The sequence below is a fragment of the Pseudophryne corroboree genome, chromosome 11 (assembly GCF_028390025.1).
Source record: "Pseudophryne corroboree isolate aPseCor3 chromosome 11, aPseCor3.hap2, whole genome shotgun sequence".
Lineage (NCBI taxonomy): Eukaryota > Metazoa > Chordata > Amphibia > Anura > Myobatrachidae > Pseudophryne > Pseudophryne corroboree.
This window is the reverse complement of record NC_086454.1, coordinates 150,423,164-150,440,295: the sequence shown is the minus strand read 5'-3', so window position 1 is coordinate 150,440,295 and position 17,132 is coordinate 150,423,164.

Here is a 17,132-nt window from a genome sequence, read left to right as displayed (position 1 = left end):
CTGCCCGTCTTGATTCAGTCGGACAACATAACAGCAGTGGCGTACATAAACCGCCAGGGCGGAACAAAGAGCAGACCGACAATGGCGGAGGCCACAAAAGTTCTTCGCTGGGCGGAAAGACATGCAAGCTCTCTGTCAGCAGTCTTCATTCCAGGCGTGGACAACTGGGAAGCAGACTTCCTCAGCAGACACGATCTCCATCCAGGAGAGTGGGGGCTTCATCAAGAGGTCTTTGCAGAAGTGACAAGTCGTTGGGGAATTCCTCAAATAGACATGATGGCGTCTCGCCTCAACAAGAAACTTCGGAGATATTGTTTCAGGTCGAGGGACCCTCAAGCAATAGCGGTGGACGCCATAGTGAAACCGTGGGTGTTTCCGTCGGTATACGTGTTCCCTCCACTTCCACTCATTCCAAAGGTGATAAAGATCATAAGAAGAACAAGGGTTCAGGCGATATTCATTGTTCCAGACTGGCCAAGGAGGGCCTGGTATCCGGATCTTCAGGAATTGCTCAGAGGAGATCCCTGGCCTCTTCCTCTACGAGAGGAGCTGTCGCAGCAAGGACCGTGCGTGTATCAAGAATTACCACGACTGCGTTTGGCGGTTGAACGCCAAATCCTAGCCCGAAAGGGTATTCCCAGTGAAGTCATTCCCACACTACTTCAGGCTAGAAAAGAAGTAACGGCGAGGCATTATCACCGTATTTGGAGAAAATATGTGTCTTGGTGTGAATCCAAGAAGGCTCCTACTGAAGAATTTCAGCTAGGGCGTTTTCTCCATTTTTTGCAAGCAGGTGTGGATGCGAGCCTAAAGTTAGGCTCCATTAAAGTACAAATTTTCTTTCAGAAAGAATTGGCCTCCCTTCCAGAAGTTCAGACCTTTGTGAAAGGAGTGCTGCGCATCCAACCTCCCTTTGTGCCCCCAGTGGCACCGTGGGATCTTAACGTGGTGTTGCAATTCCTTCATTCTTGTTGGTTTGAACCTTTACAGAAAGTAGAGTTGAAATTCCTCACTCGGAAAGTGGTCATGCTGTTGGCCTTGGCATCCGCAAGGCGGGTGTCTGAATTAGCGGCCTTGTCTCACAAGAGCCCTTATTTGATATTCCATATAGATAGAGCAGAGTTGAGAACTCGTCAGCAATTTTTACCAAAAGTGGTTTCATCGTTTCACATGAACCAACCTATTGTGGTGCCAGTGGCTACTGAAGTCTTGGCGGAATCAAAGTCTCTCGATGTGGTCAGAGCCTTGAAAATTTATGTCGCCAGAACGGCTCAGATTAGGAAAACGGAGGCTCTATTTGTCCTGTATGCTCCCAACAAGATTGGGGCTCCTGCTTCCAAGCAGACTATTGCACACTGGATCTGTAATACAATTCAGCATGCTCATTCTACGGCGGGATTGCCGTTGCCGAAATCGGTGAAGGCCCATTCTACGAGAAAGGTGGGCTCATCTTGGACGGCTGCCTGAGGGGTCTCGGCGTTACAGCTTTGCCGAGCGGCTACTTGGTCAGCTTCAAACACTTTTGCTAAATTCTACAAGTTTGATACCCTGGCTGAGAAGGACCTCATGTTTGGTGAATCGGTGCTGCAGGGTCATCCGCACTCTCCCGCCCGTTCTGGAGATTTGGTATAAACACCATGGTTCTTGAAGCGTCCCCAGCATCCTCTAGGACGTATGAGAAAATAGGATTTTAATACTTACCGGTAAATCCTTTTCTCCTAGTCCGTAGATGCTGGGCGCCCGTCCCAGTGCGGACTCTATCTGCAGTAATTGCTTATTAGTTATTGGTTATGTTACACACGAGTTGTGTTTCTGTTATGGTCAGCCTGTTGCTGACATTGTTCATGCCGTTGACTGGAATTCTGTTAAATGCCAAGTTGTATGGCGTGTTTGGTGGTGTGAGCTGGCATGTATCTCACCCTTAGTTTAACAATAAATCCTTTTCCTCGAAATGTCCGTCTCCCTGGGCACAGTTCCTATAACTGGAGTCTGGAGGAGGGGCATAGAGGGAGGAGCCAGTTCACACCCATTTAAAGTCTTAAAGTGCCCATGTCTCCTGCGGATCCCGTCTATACCCCATGGTTCTTGAGCGTCCCCAGCATCCTCTACGGACTAGGAGAAAAGGATTTACCGGTAGGTATTAAAATCCTATTATTAAGGCCACATACTGTATATGTAACAATTCTTCATCTATTGCAGGATAAAGGAGAGACATATAGGGGTATATTTATCAAATAATATTTGCAAGCTATCCCCCAAAAACAACCCTTTTATTATATGGTTTATTTACAAAGCACCAGGCGGTAAAACCCTGCCCTTCTGATCATGTTGATGCCCTTAAATTAAAAGGGCAATGATTTTAGTAGCCTTGTTTTGCTAGTAAAATGATTGCCCTTATAACCACTTAACTGGCATGGTCAGATCACATGCGACTGCGCCATCCCACTGTGTCCCCGTGTTTTTGACAAGGAGATCCATTCTGCAGATGTTCATAATATAATAATTAGGGGGATATGTAATAAGCAGTGAAAAGAGTGGAGAAGTTGCTCATGGCAACCAATCAGCTGCTCTTTAAACTATATTTAATTAAAAAGAAAATTAATTTTTCAACCGTTTTGAAGGAAAAAATTCTTACTCAAGTGGTTAAACTATAAATAAATCCCTAAGTATCCCCCGAATGTAATAGGGAGGGACTGCAGCAGAAATCTCTGATATCTGTCACAGCCCCTCCATCTCCGGCAGCAGAAGCAGCACCCATAGGTGTGGGGGCTGCTAGGCTGTCAGATTTACCAAGCGTTGGAATCAGAGGAGGATTTACCACAAGGCAACCAAAGTGGCTGCCTAGGGCCCTGTTGGTCTCAGGGGGACATGCTGGTCCCAGTGGGCCCGCCGACAAGACTGTAAAAAGGGCATTTCTGGCGGACCATGAGCTTTACCGAAATTGTCCGAGTGCTAGGCTGTCTGAATACTCCTGGCAGGCTGTCAGTGACTAGATTGCTGCTTTGTGTGATTTTAAGGGCAGCCTGGATGGTGTAATGGACGGTATAATGGTTATCATTACTGCCTCACAGTGCTCAGGTCATGGGTTCAATAGACGTGCGGTGAGCTAAATGGCTCAGGAAGCACTGGCTAGCCCCAGAGCCAGATTTATATGCAATATATGAGCCAAAGGGTACATCTGGGCATTATACACAAGTGCAGCAGTATAAACTCCTGGAAATTAAGTGAGTTTTGATCAGAGATGTGCTGAAAAGAAGGACAGGGGAGGCACTGCTTCACCTGCCATAGACTTTTTACTCCAGAGTTTTGGCTATAAAAATGATTAGAATAATGCAAAGAAGATATTTCAAACAGGTTATTTGTATGTTTCATATACTTTATACAGTCAATACTCTGGCACAAATGTTAGTATGACAGGAAAGGTCTTTGCCTCACCTGCCTCACCCCACCGCACTTCCGGGCCTGGGGAAACTCCCACCATGGCTCTGTGTTGAAGTTGTTTATTCTCCCCGTGCTTGCGTGCGTTTCCTCCGAATACTCCGGTTTCCTCCCACAATCCAAAAATATACTGGTAGGTTAAATGACTCACAACAAAATTAACCCTAACGTGAATGTGTGTGTGTGTGTGTGTCAGAGGCGTAACTAAGGTTTTCGGAGCACAGGGCAAGATGAAGAGTGTCCCCCCAAAAGAAAAAAAACATAAAATCAACTAAGTGTGTGCGCGCCGAAGGCTCGCGTTGGAAATATGGGCGTGACAATGCTCTAGAAGGGGCACGGCCACATACCAGAGGGGGCATGGCTACTGAAAATGGGGCATGGCTACTGAAAATGGAGCGTGCCAACATGACTATCACCTACGTCTCCCAGGACACCTTCATTCAATTTTTGCACATTACGGTAGTAGAGTTCCCTATTTACACAGTACGCAGGCAGAGTTCCCTATTTACACAGTACACAGGAAGAGTCCCCTTTTTACACAGTACACACAGTGACAGATACACATTGCCATACAGTGCCAGATATACATTGCCTCACTGTGCCAGATACACATTGCCCCACAGTGCCAGATACACATTGCCCCACACAGTGCCAGATACACATTGCCCCACACAGTGCCAGATACACATTGCCCCACAGTGCCAGATACACATTGTCCCACAGTGCCAGATACACATTGCCCCACACAGTGACAGATACACATTGCCCCACACAGTGACAGATACACATTGCCCCACACAGTGAGTCAGATACACATTGCCCCACACAGTGAGTCAGATACACATTGCCCCACACAGTGAGTCAGATACACATTGCCCCACACAGTGAGTCAGATACACATTGCCCCACACAGCATAGTACATTCCATGGCAGTTACAACATCATGCTATGGAGCCTCCGCAGCCGACGAACTGTAAGTTCTCCTGACCCATTCCAGTCTTCTTTAAAGCTGCTCGGGGATCCACCTCTGGAAACCCTGCAGCAGCAGCTTGCTAGCTAAATACAGCATGGCAGGCCCTGGCACTGAAACCCAGCCAGCAGGTCAGACACCGGGGACACAGCCAGCCAGACCTGCTATGAGTAACGAGCAGGCGCCGCTGTTCACATTGCCCATGCCATTGCCTGTCAGTTTGACAAGCGCAGCTGTAGTAATGGTGGACCCAGCAGCAGGGTAACAGAGCGGGGAGATCGCCTCTCCTGGCCGGCGCCGCCCTGCAATGCTTACCCTTGGTGAGCGGGTTCCGCCGGCAGGTCCTCCGCTGCAGCCCTGTGGGGGCTTCATCAAGAGGTCTTTGCAGAAGTGAGGTCTTTGCAGGCGCCGCTGTTCACATTGCCCGTGCCATTGCCTGTCAGTTTGACAAGCGTAGCTGTAGTAATGGTGGACCCAGCAGCAGGGTAACAGAGCGGGGAGATCGCCTTTCCTGGCCGGCGCCGCCCTGCAATGCTTACCCTTGGTGCTCTCCCAGCATACGATGTGCCCAGGGCCGGACCAAGTCTACATTTTTTGGTAAGTGAATATAGATTTTGGCGCCCCCTTCCCCCCCCCCCCCAATAACCACACAAAAAAAGCTTAAAGCGCCCTGGGACGGCTATAAAACACTGGGCTGAGCTTATCTAAATTAGTAAACATGAGGGGTAGACATGGTTAATAAGACAGCCAGCAGAGACATTGTGTTAAAATTAATATTATTCAATTGGTGCCCTCCAGTTCCAAGAGTGCACCATATTGACTAATATTAATTTTAACATGATGTCCCCGCTGGCTGGCTAAATAAAAATGACTGTCTGTGACTGACTGTATACAGTGTGATTACAGGCTGTGTGTTAGCTGAGCCAGGCAACAGAGATTAATAATACAAAACCTACTGGCTGCTGCTGAATTATGAAAATGAGAGAACTCAGACCGTCCCCATGAGTGCCAGAGGCTGAGCGGTATGGCGGGCAGCGGGCTGGGCCAGCTCCATGCTGCAGCAGCATCCTGCCCAAGCCCAGTTTGTGCATATGTAATGAGCGGCATGACGTCATGACGCTCCGCCGCTCATTACATATGCACAATCATGCGTCACTACATGGGAGGGGAGGGTGGAGGACAGGCGCCTCTGCAGCAGCAGCACAGCACTGACTGTCACTGTCTGTCAATGACAGACTCAGTGAAGTCAGTGAAAATCGCGGTACGTGGCCGGAGTGCCCTCTATGTGCCGCGCCCTCGGCCGCATAGTCTGAGTATATGTGTTACCGGCACTGGATGCGCACACCGTGGCTGTAAACTCCAGTCCAGCTAGGGGTGTGCAGTATCAGCCGCTTCAGGTATGAGCTCGGGGAGTGGGGGGTGTCTAATACTCATGTCAGCCAGCTACTGCCCAATCACACCAGCCATAGTGACAGGGGCATGCTTTCATATGGGCTGAAAGCACACCCCTGTCACAGAGGCACTGCTATTAGGTGCCGCTTATAGGCCTTTTCTCAATGGGCTTTTACTGCCCGATGTTTGGCCCCGCCCCCCGTTTCCGGCCCTTCCTTATTGACAGCCGGAGGCACCGTCAGCTGTGAATCCAAACACATTGTAAACTTTTTTCTCTGACGTCCTAGTGGATGCTGGGACTCCGTAAGGACCATGGGGAATAGCGGCTCCGCAGGAGACAGGGCACAAGAATAACAGCTTTAGGATCAGGTGGTGTGCACTGGCTCCTCCCCCTATGACCCTCCTCCAAGCCTCAGTTAGATTTTTGTGCCCGAACGAGAAGGGTGCAGGCTAGGTGGCTCTCCTGAGCTGCTTAGAATAAAAGTGTATTTTAGGTTTTTTATTTTCTCTGACGTCCTAGTGGATGCTGGGACTCCGTCAGGACCATGGGGATTAGCGGCTCCGCAGGAGACAGGGCACAAAAATAAAAGCTTTAGGATTAGGTGGTGTGCACTGGCTCCTCCCCCTATGACCCTCCTCCAAGCCTCGGTTAGGTTTTTGTGCCCGTCCGAGCAGGGTGCAATCTAGGTGGCTCTCCTAAAGAGCTGCTTAGAAAAAGTTATTAGGTTTTTTATTTTCAGTGAGTCCTGCTGGCAACAGGCTCACTGCAACGAGGGACTTAGGGGAGAAGAAGTGAACTCACCTGCGTGCAGGATGGATTGGCTTCTTAGGCTACTGGACACCATTAGCTCCAGAGGGATCGAACACAGGCCCAGCCATGGAGTCCGGTCCCGGAGCCGCGCCGCCGACCCCCTTGCAGATGCCGAAAAGTGAAGAGGTCCAGAAACCGGCGGCAGAAGACTTTTCAGTCTTCATGAGGTAGCGCACAGCACTGCAGCTGTGCGCCATTGTTGTCAGCACACTTCACACCAGCGGTCACTGAGGGTGCAGGGCGCTGGGGGGGGGGCGCCCTGGGCAGCAATGATAATACCTTGTTCTGGCTAAAAATACATCACATATAGCCCCTGGGGCTATATGGATGTATTTAACCCCTGCCAGGTCTCACAAACACCGGGAGAAGAGCCCGCCGAAATAGGGGGCGGGGCCTATCTCCTCAGCACACAGCGCCATTTTCCTGCACAGCTCCGCTGCGAGGAAGGCTCCCAGGACTCTCCCCTGCACTGCACTACAGAAACAGGGTAAAAAAACAGAGAAGGGGGGCACTTTTTTGGCGATATTGATATATTAAGCTGCTATAAAGGAAACAACACTTCTGTAGGGTTGTTCCTATATATTTATAGCGCTTGGGTGTGTGCTGGCAAACTCTCCCTCTGTCTCCCCAAAGGGCTAGTGGGGTCCTGTCTTCGATAAGAGCATTCCCTGTGTGTCTGCTGTGTGTCGGTACGTGTGTGTCGACATGTATGAGGACGATGTTGGTGTGGAGGCGGAGCAATTGCCGGTAATGGTGATGTCACCCCCTAGGGAGTCGACACCGGAATGGATGGCTTTGTTTATGGAATTACGTGATAATGTCAGCACGTTACAAAAATCAGTTGACGACATGAGACGGCCGGCAAACCAGTTAGTACCTGTCCAGGCGTCTCAGACACCGTCAGGGGCTGTAAAACGCCCTTTACCTCAGTCGGTCGACACAGACCCAGACACGGACACCGAATCTAGTGTCGACGGTGAAGAAACAAACGTATTTTCCAGTAGGGCCACACGTTATATGATCACGGCAATGAAGGAGGCTTTGCATATCTCTGATACTGCAAGTACCACAAAAAGGGGTATTATGTGGGGTCTGAAAAAACTACCTGTAGTTTTTCCTGAATCAGAGGAATTGAATGAAGTGTGTGATGAAGCGTGGGTTAACCCCGATAGAAAACTGCTAATTTCAAAGAAGTTATTGGCATTATATCCTTTCCCGCCAGAGGTTAGGGCGCGCTGGGAATCACCCCCTAGGGTGGATAAGGCACTCACACGCTTATCAAAACAAGTGGCGTTACCGTCTCCTGAAACGGCCGCCCTCAAGGATCCAGCTGATAGGAGGCTGGAAACTACCCTGAAAAGTATATACACTCATACTGGTGTTATACTGCGACCAGCCATCGCCTCAGCATGGATGTGCAGTGCTGGGGTGGTTTGGTCGGATTCCCTGACTGAAAATATTGATACCCTGGATAGGGACAGTATTTTATTGACTATAGAGCAATTAAAGGATGCTTTTCTTTATATGCGAGATGCTCAGAGGGATATTTGCACTCTGGCATCGAGAGTAAGTGCGATGTCCATATCTGCCAGAAGAAGTTTATGGACGCGACAGTGGTCAGGTGATGCGGATTCCAAACGGCATATGGAAGTATTGCCGTATAAAGGGGAGGAATTATTTGGGGTCGGTCTATCGGATTTGGTGGCCACGGCAACAGCCGGGAAATCCACCTTTTTTACCTCAGGTCCCCTCCCAACAGAAAAAGACACCGTCTTTTCAGCCGCAGTCCTTTCGTTCCTATAAGAACAAGCGGGCAAAAGGACAGTCATATCTGCCCCGAGGCAAAGGAAAGGGTAAGAGAGTGCACCAAGCAGCTCCCTCCCAGGAGCAGAAGCCCTCCCCGGCTTCTGCAAAGCCCTCAGCATGACGTTGGGGCTTTACAAGCGGACTCAGGGGCGGTGGGGGGTCGACTCAAGAATTTCAGCGCACAGTGGGCTCACTCACAGGTGGACCCCTGGATCCTGCAGGTAGTATCTCAGGGTTACAGGTTGGAATTCGAGAAGTCTCCCCCTCGCCGGTTCCTAAAGTCTGCTCTGCCAACGTCTCCCTCAGACAGGGCGACGGTATTGGAAGCCATTCACAAGCTGTATTCTCAGCAGGTGATAGTCAAGGTACCCCTCCTACAACAGGGAAAGGGGTATTATTCCACACTATTTGTGGTACCGAAGCCGGACGGCTCGGTAAGACCTATTCTAAATCTGAAATCTTTGAACCTGTACATACAAAAATTCAAGTTCAAGATGGAGTCACTCAGAGCAGTGATAGCGAATCTGGAAGAAGGGGACTTTATGGTGTCCCTGGACATCAAGGATGCTTACCTGCATGTCCCAATTTGCCCTTCACATCAAGGGTACCTCAGGTTCGTGGTGCAAAACTGTCATTATCAGTTTCAGACGCTGCCGTTTGGATTGTCCACGGCACCTCGGGTCTTTACCAAGGTAATGGCCGAAATGAGGTTTCTTCTGCGAAGAAAAGGCGTATTAATTATCCCTTACTTGGACGATCTCCTGATAAGGGAAAGGTACAGAGAACAGCTGGAGGACGTAGTAGCACTAACCCAAGTAGTGCTGCAACAGCACGGGTGGATTCTGAATTTTCCAAAATCTCAATTGACCCCGACGACACGTCTGCTGTTCCTGGGAATGATTCTGGACACGGTTCAGAAAAAGGTGTTTCTTCCGGAGGAGAAAGCCAGGGAGTTATCCGAACTTGTCAGGAACCTCCTAAAACCAGGAAAAGCATCAATGCACAAGAGTCCTGGGAAAAATGGTGGCTTCTTACGAAGCGATTCCATTCGGCAGATTCCACGCACAAACTTTTCAGTGGGATCTGCTGGACAAATGGTCCGGATCGCATCTGCAGATGCATCAGCGGATAACTGTCTCCACGGACAAGGGTGTCTCTTCTGTGGTGGTTGCAGAGTGCTCATCTGTTAGAGGGCCGCAGATTCGGCATACAGGACTGGGTCCTGGTGACCACGGATGCCAGTCTGAGAGGCTGGGGAGCGGTCACACAGGGAAGAAACTTCCAGGGAGTGTGGTCAAGCCTGGAGATGTCTCTTCACATAAATATACTGGAGCTAAGAGCGATTTACAATGCTCTAAGCCTGGCAAAACCCCTGCTTCAGGGTCAGCCGGTGTTGATCCAGTCGGACATCATCACGGCAGTTGCCCACGTAAACAGACAGGGCGGCACAAGAAGCAGGAGGGCAATGGCAGAAGCTGCAAGGATTCTTCGCTGGGCGGAAGATCATGTGATAGCACTGTCAGCAGTGTTCATTCCGGGAGTGGACAACTGGGAAGCGGACTTCCTCAGCAGACACGATCTACACCCGGGAGAGTGGGGACTTCATCCAGAAGTCTTCCACATGATTGTGAACCGTTGGGAAAAACCAAAGGTGGATATGATGGCGTCCCGCCTCAACAAAAAACTGGACAGGTATTGCGCCAGGTCAAGAGACCCTCAGGCAATAGCTGTGGACGCTCTGGTAACACCGTGGGTGTTCCAGTCAGTGTATGTGTTTCCTCCTCTGCCTCTCATACCAAAAGTACTGAGAATTATACGGCAAAGGGGAGTAAGAACGATACTCGTGGCTCCGGATTGGCCAAGAAGAACTTGGTACCCGGAACTTCAGGAGATGCTCACGGAAGATCCGTGGCCTCTACCTCTAAGACGGGACCTGCTTCAGCAGGGACCGTGTCTATTCCAAGACTTACCGCGGCTGCGTTTGACGGCATGGCGGTTGAACGCCGAATTCTAAGGGAAAAAGGCATTCCGGAAGAGGTCATCCCTACCCTGGTAAAAGCCAGGAAGGAGGTGACTGCACAACATTATCACCGCATTTGGAGAAAATATGTTGCGTGGTGTGAGGCCAGGAAGGCCCCGACGGAGGAATTTCAACTGGGTCGATTCCTACATTTCCTGCAAACAGGATTGTCTATGGGCCTCAAATTAGGGTCCATTAAGGTTCAAATTTCGGCCCTGTCGATTTTCTTCCAGAAAGAATTGGCTTCAGTTCCTGAAGTCCAGACTTTTGTAAAAGGAGTACTACATATACAGCCCCCGGTTGTGCCCCCAGTGGCTCCGTGGGATCTTAATGTAGTTTTGGATTTTCTCAAATCCCATTGGTTTGAGCCACTCAAATCGGTGGATTTGAAATATCTTACATGGAAAGTAACCATGCTACTGGCCCTGGCTTCAGCCAGGAGAGTGTCAGAATTGGCGGCTTTATCGTATAAAAGCCCATATCTGATTTTCCATTCGGACAGGGCAGAACTGCGGACGCGTCCTCAGTTTCTGCCTAAGGTGGTTTCAGCGTTTCACCTGAACCAGCCTATTGTGGTGCCTGCGGCTACTAGCGATTTGGAGGATTCCAAGTTGCTGGACGTTGTCAGGGCATTGAAAATATATATTTCAAGGACGGCTGGAGTCAGAAAATCTGACTCGCTGTTTATACTGTATGCACCCAACAAGCTGGGTGCTCCTGCTTCTAAGCAGACGATTGCTCGTTGGATTTGTAGCACAATTCAACTTGCACATTCTGTGGCAGGCCTGCCACAGCCTAAATCTATCAAGGCCCATTCCACAAGGAAGGTGGGCTCATCTTGGGCGGCTGCCCGAGGGGTCTCGGCATTACAACTCTGCCGAGCAGCTACGTGGTCGGGGGAGAACACGTTTGTAAAATTCTACAAATTTGATACCCTGGCTAAAGAGGACCTGGAGTTCTCTCATTCGGTGCTGCAGAGTCATCCGCACTCTCCCGCCCGTTTGGGAGCTTTGGTATAATCCCCATGGTCCTGACGGAGTCCCAGCATCCACTAGGACGTCAGAGAAAATAAGATTTTACTTACCGATAAATCTATTTCTCGTAGTCCGTAGTGGATGCTGGGCGCCCATCCCAAGTGCGGATTGTCTGCAATACTTGTACATAGTTATTGTTAAAAAAAAAAAATCGGGTTGTTATTGTTGTGAGCCGTCTGTTCAGAGGCTCCTACGTTTGTCATGCTGTTAACTGGGTTCAGATCACAGGTTGTACGGTGTGATTGGTGTGGCTGGTATGAGTCTTACCCGGGATTCAAAATCCTTCCTTATTGTGTACGCTCGTCCGGGCACAGTATCCTAACTGAGGCTTGGAGGAGGGTCATAGGGGGAGGAGCCAGTGCACACCACCTAGTCCTAAAGCTTTTATTTTTGTGCCCTGTCTCCTGCGGAGCCGCTAATCCCCATGGTCCTGACGGAGTCCCAGCATCCACTACGGACTACGAGAAATAGATTTATCGGTAAGTAAAATCTTATTTTCAGTGAGTCCTGGTGGCAACAGGCTCACTGCATCGTGGGACTAAGGGGAGAAGAAACGGACTCACCTGCGTGCAGAGTGGATTGGGTTTCTTAGGCTACTGGACATTAGCTCCAGAGGGACGATCACAGGTTCAGCCTGGATGGGTCCCTGAGCCGCGCCGCCGGCCCCCTTACAGAGCCAGAAGAGCGAAGAGGTCCGGTGAAATCGGCAGCAGAAGACGATCCTGTCTTCAGACTAAGGTAGCGCACAGCACCGCAGCTGTGCGCCATTGCTCTCAGCACACTTCACACTCCGGTCACTGAGGGTGCAGGGCGCTGGGGGGGGAGCGCCCTGAGACGCAATATAACAGATGATACCTTAGGTTGGCAAAAGAATACATCACATATAGCTCTTGGGCTATATGGATGTATTTTAACCCCTGCCATTTTTACAGCAAAGAGCGGGAGATAAGGACGTCGTGAAGGGGCGGAGCCTATCTCCTCAGCACACAAGCGCCATTTTCCCTCACAGCTCCGCTGGAAGGACGGCTCCCTGACTCTCCCCTGCAGACTTACTACAGAATCAGGGTAAAAAAGAGAAGGGGGGGCACTATTGGCAGCTAAAAATTATATAAACAGCAGCTATAAGGAATAACACTTATATAAGGTTATTCCTGTATATATATATATAGCGCTTGGTGTGTGCTGGCAGACTCTCCCTCTGTCTCTCCAAAGGGCTTGTGGGGTCCTGTCCTCTATCAGAGCATTCCCGGTGTGTGTGCTGTGTGTCGGTACGTGTGTGTCGACATGTATGAGGAGGAAAATGATGTGGAGGCGGAGCAATTGCCTGGGTTAGTGATGTCACCCCCTAGGGAGTCGACACCTGACTGGATGATCGTATTTAAAGAATTAAGTGATAATGTCAGCACTTTGCAAAGAACGGTTGATGACATGAGACAGCCGGCAAATCAATTAGTGCCTGTCCAGGCGTCTCAGACACCGTCAGGGGCCCTAAAACGCCCGTTACCTCAGTGGGTCGACACAGACCCAGACACAGATACCGAGTCTAGTGTCGACGGTGAGGAGACAAACGTAATGTCCAGTAGGGCCACACGTTACATGATCACGGCAATGAAGGAGGCATTGAACATTTCTGACACTACAAGTACCACAAAGAAGGGTATTACGTGGGGTGTGAAAAAACTACCAATAGTTTTCCCTGAGTCAGATGAGTTAAATGAGGTGTGTGAAAAAGCGTGGGTTTCCCCCGACAAAAAACTGCTAATTTCTAAAAAATTATTGGCACTATATCCTTTCCCGTCAGAGGTTAGGACGCGTTGGGAAACACCCCCTAGGGTAGATAAGGCGCTCACACGTTTATCTAAACAAGTAGCGTTACCGTCTCCTGATACGGCCACCCTCAAAGAACCAGCAGATAGAAGGCTGGAAAATATTCTTAAAAGTATATACACACATACTGGTGTTATACTGCGACCAGCAATCGCCTCAGCCTGGATGTGCAGTGCTGGAGTCGCGTGGTCGGATTCCCTGACTGAAAATATTGATACCCTGGATAGGGACAATATTCTGTTAACTATAGAGCATTTGAAGGATGCATTACTATATATGCGTGATGCACAGAGGGATATTTGCACCCTGGCATCAAGAGTAAGTGCTATGTCCATTTCTGCCAGAAGAGCCTTATGGACGCGACAGTGGTCAGGCGATGCGGATTCCAAACGACATATGGAAGTATTGCCGTATAAAGGGGAGGAGTTATTTGGGGCTGGTCTATCGGACCTGGTGGCCACGGCAACGGCTGGAAAATCCACCTTTTTACCCCAGGTCACTTCACATCAGCAGAAAAAGACACCGTCTTTTCAAACTCAGTCCTTTCGTTTCCATAAGTACAAGCGAGCTAAAGGCCATTCCTTCCTGCCCCGGGGCAGAGGAAGGGGAAAAAGACTGCACCATGCAGCCGCTTCCCAGGAGCAGAAGCCCTCCCCTGCTTCTGCCAAGTCTTCAGCATGACGCTGGGGCTTTACAAGCAGACTCAGACATGGTGGGGGCCCGTCTCAAGAATTTCAACGCGCAGTGGGCTCACTCGCAAGTGGACCCCTGGATTCTACAGGTAGTATCGCAGGGGTACAAACTGGAATTCGAGGCGTTTCCCCCTCGCCGGTTCCTGAAGTCTGCTCTACCAAAGTCTCCCTCCGACAGGGAGGCAGTTTTGGAAGCCATTCACAAACTGTATTCCCAGCAGGTGATAATCAAGGTACCCCTCCTACAACAGGGAAAGGGGTATTATTCCACGCTGTTTGTGGTACCGAAGCCGGACGGCTCGGTGAGACCAATTTTAAATCTGAAATCCTTGAACACTTACATAAAGAGGTTCAAATTCAAGATGGAATCACTCAGAGCGGTGATAGCAAACCTGGAAGAAGGGGACTATATGGTGTCTCTGGACATCAAGGATGCTTATCTCCACGTCCCAATCTACCCGTCTCACCAAGGGTACCTCAGGTTTGTAGTACAAGACTGTCATTATCAGTTTCAGACGCTGCCGTTTGGGTTGTCCACGGCACCTCGGGTCTTTACCAAGGTAATGGCCGAAATGATGATTCTTCTTCGAAGAAAAGGCATCTTAATTATCCCTTACTTGGACGATCTCCTGATAAGGGCAAGGTCCAGGGAACAGTTAGAAGTCGGAGTAGCACTATCTCAGGTAGTGTTACGTCAGCACGGGTGGATCCTAAATATTCCAAAATCGCAGCTGATTCCAACGACACGTCTACTGTTCCTAGGAATGATTCTGGACACAGTCCAGAAAAAGGTGTTTCTCCCGGAGGAGAAGGCCAGGGAGTTATCCGAGCTAGTCAGGAACCTCCTAAAACCAGGCCAGGTGTCAGTGCATCAGTGCACGAGGGTCCTGGGAAAAATGGTGGTTTCTTACGAAGCGATTCCATTCGGAAGATTCCATGCAAGAACTTTTCAGTGGGATCTACTGGACAAATGGTCCGGATCGCATCTTCAGATGCATCAGCGGATAACCCTGTCGCCAAGGACAAGGGTGTCTCTTCTGTGGTGGCTGCAGAGTGCTCATCTACTAGAGGGCCGCAGATTTGGCATTCAGGATTGGATCCTGGTGACCACGGATGCAAGCCTGAGAGGCTGGGGAGCAGTCACACAGGGAAGAAATTTCCAGGGCTTGTGGTCAAGCATGGAAGCATCTCTTCATATAAACATTCTGGAACTAAGGGCCATTTACAATGCCCTAAGTCAAGCGAAACCCCTGCTTCAGGGTCAGGCGGTATTGATCCAATCGGACATCACGTCAGTCGCCCACGTAAACAGACAGGGCGGCACGAGAAGCAGGAGGGCAATGGCAGAAGCTGCAAGGATTCTTCGCTGGGCGGAAAATCATGTGATAGCACTGTCAGCAGTGTTCATTCCGGGAGTGGACAACTGGGAAGCAGACTTCCTCAGCAGACACGACCTCCACCCGGGAGAGTGGGGACTTCACCCAGAAGTCTTCCACCTGATAGTAAACCGTTGGGAAGAACCAAAGGTGGACATGATGGCGTCCCATCTAAACATAAAACTAGACAGATATTGCGCCAGGTCAAGGGACCCTCAGGCAATAGCGGTGGACGCCCTGGTAACGCCGTGGGTGTACCAGTCAGTGTATGTGTTCCCTCCTCTGCCTCTCATACCAAAGGTACTGAGAATCATAAGAAGGAGAGGAGTAAGAACTATACTCGTGGTTCCGGATTGGCCAAGAAGGACTTGGTACCCGGAACTTCAAGAGATGCTCACGGACGAACCGTGGCCTCTACCTCTGAGAAAGGACCTGCTCCAGCAGGGGCCTTGTCTGTTCCAAGACTTACCGCGGCTGCGTTTGACGGCATGGCGGTTGAACGCCGGATCCTGAGGGAAAAAGGCATTCCAGATGAAGTCATCCCTACCCTGGTCAAGGCCAGGAAGGACGTAACCGCAAAACATTATCACTGCATTTGGCGAAAATATGTTGCGTGGTGTGAGGCCAAGAAGGCCCCTACAGAGGAATTTCAACTGGGTCGTTTCCTCCATTTCCTGCAAACAGGACTATCCATGGGCCTAAAATTAGGGTCCATTAAGGTTCAAATTTCGGCCCTGTCGATTTTCTTCCAGAAAGAACTGGCTTCAATGCCTGAAGTTCAGACATTTGTAAAAGGGGTACTGCATATACAGCCTCCTTTTGTGCCTCCAGTGGCACCTTGGGATCTCAATGTTGTGTTGAGTTTTCTAAAGTCACATTGGTTTGAACCACTCACCACTGTGGACTTCAAATATCTCACATGGAAGGTGACGATGCTGTTAGCCCTGGCTTCTGCCAGGCGTGTGTCAGAATTGGCGGCTTTATTATATAAAAGTCCTTACTTAATTTTTCATTCTGACAGGGCAGAATTGAGGACTCGTCCTCAATTTCTACCTAAGGTGGTTTCTGCATTTCACATGAACCAACCTATTGTGGTACCTGCGGCTACTAGGGACTTGGAGGACTCCAAGTTGCTTGACGTTGTCAGGGCCCTGAAAATATATGTTTCCAGGACGGCTGGAGTCAGAAAATCTGATTCGCTGTTTGTCCTGTATGCACCCAACAAGCTGGGTGCTCCTGCTTCTAAGCAGACGATTGCTCGTTGGATTTGTAGTACAATTCAGCTTGCACATTCTGTGGCAGGCCTGCCACAGCCAAAATCGGTAAAAGCCCATTCCACAAGGAAAGTGGGCTCATCTTGGGCGGCTGCCCGAGGGGTCTCGGCTTTACAACTTTGCCGAGCAGCTACTTGGTCAGGGGCAAACACGTTTGCGAAATTCTACAAATTTGATACCCTGGCTGAGGAGGACCTGGAGTTCTCTCATTCGGTGCTGCAGAGTCATCCGCACTCTCCCGCCCGTTTGGGAGCTTTGGTATAATCCCCATGGTCCTTACGGAGTCCCAGCATCCACTAGGACGTCAGAGAAAATAAGATTTTACTTACCGATAAATCTATTTCTCGTAGTCCGTAGTGGATGCTAGGCGCCCATCCCAAGTGCGGATTGTCTGCAATACTTGTATATAGTTATTGTTACAAAAATTCGGGTTATTATTGTTGTGAGCCATCTTTTCAGAGGCTCCTTTTCGTTTTATCATACTGTTAACTG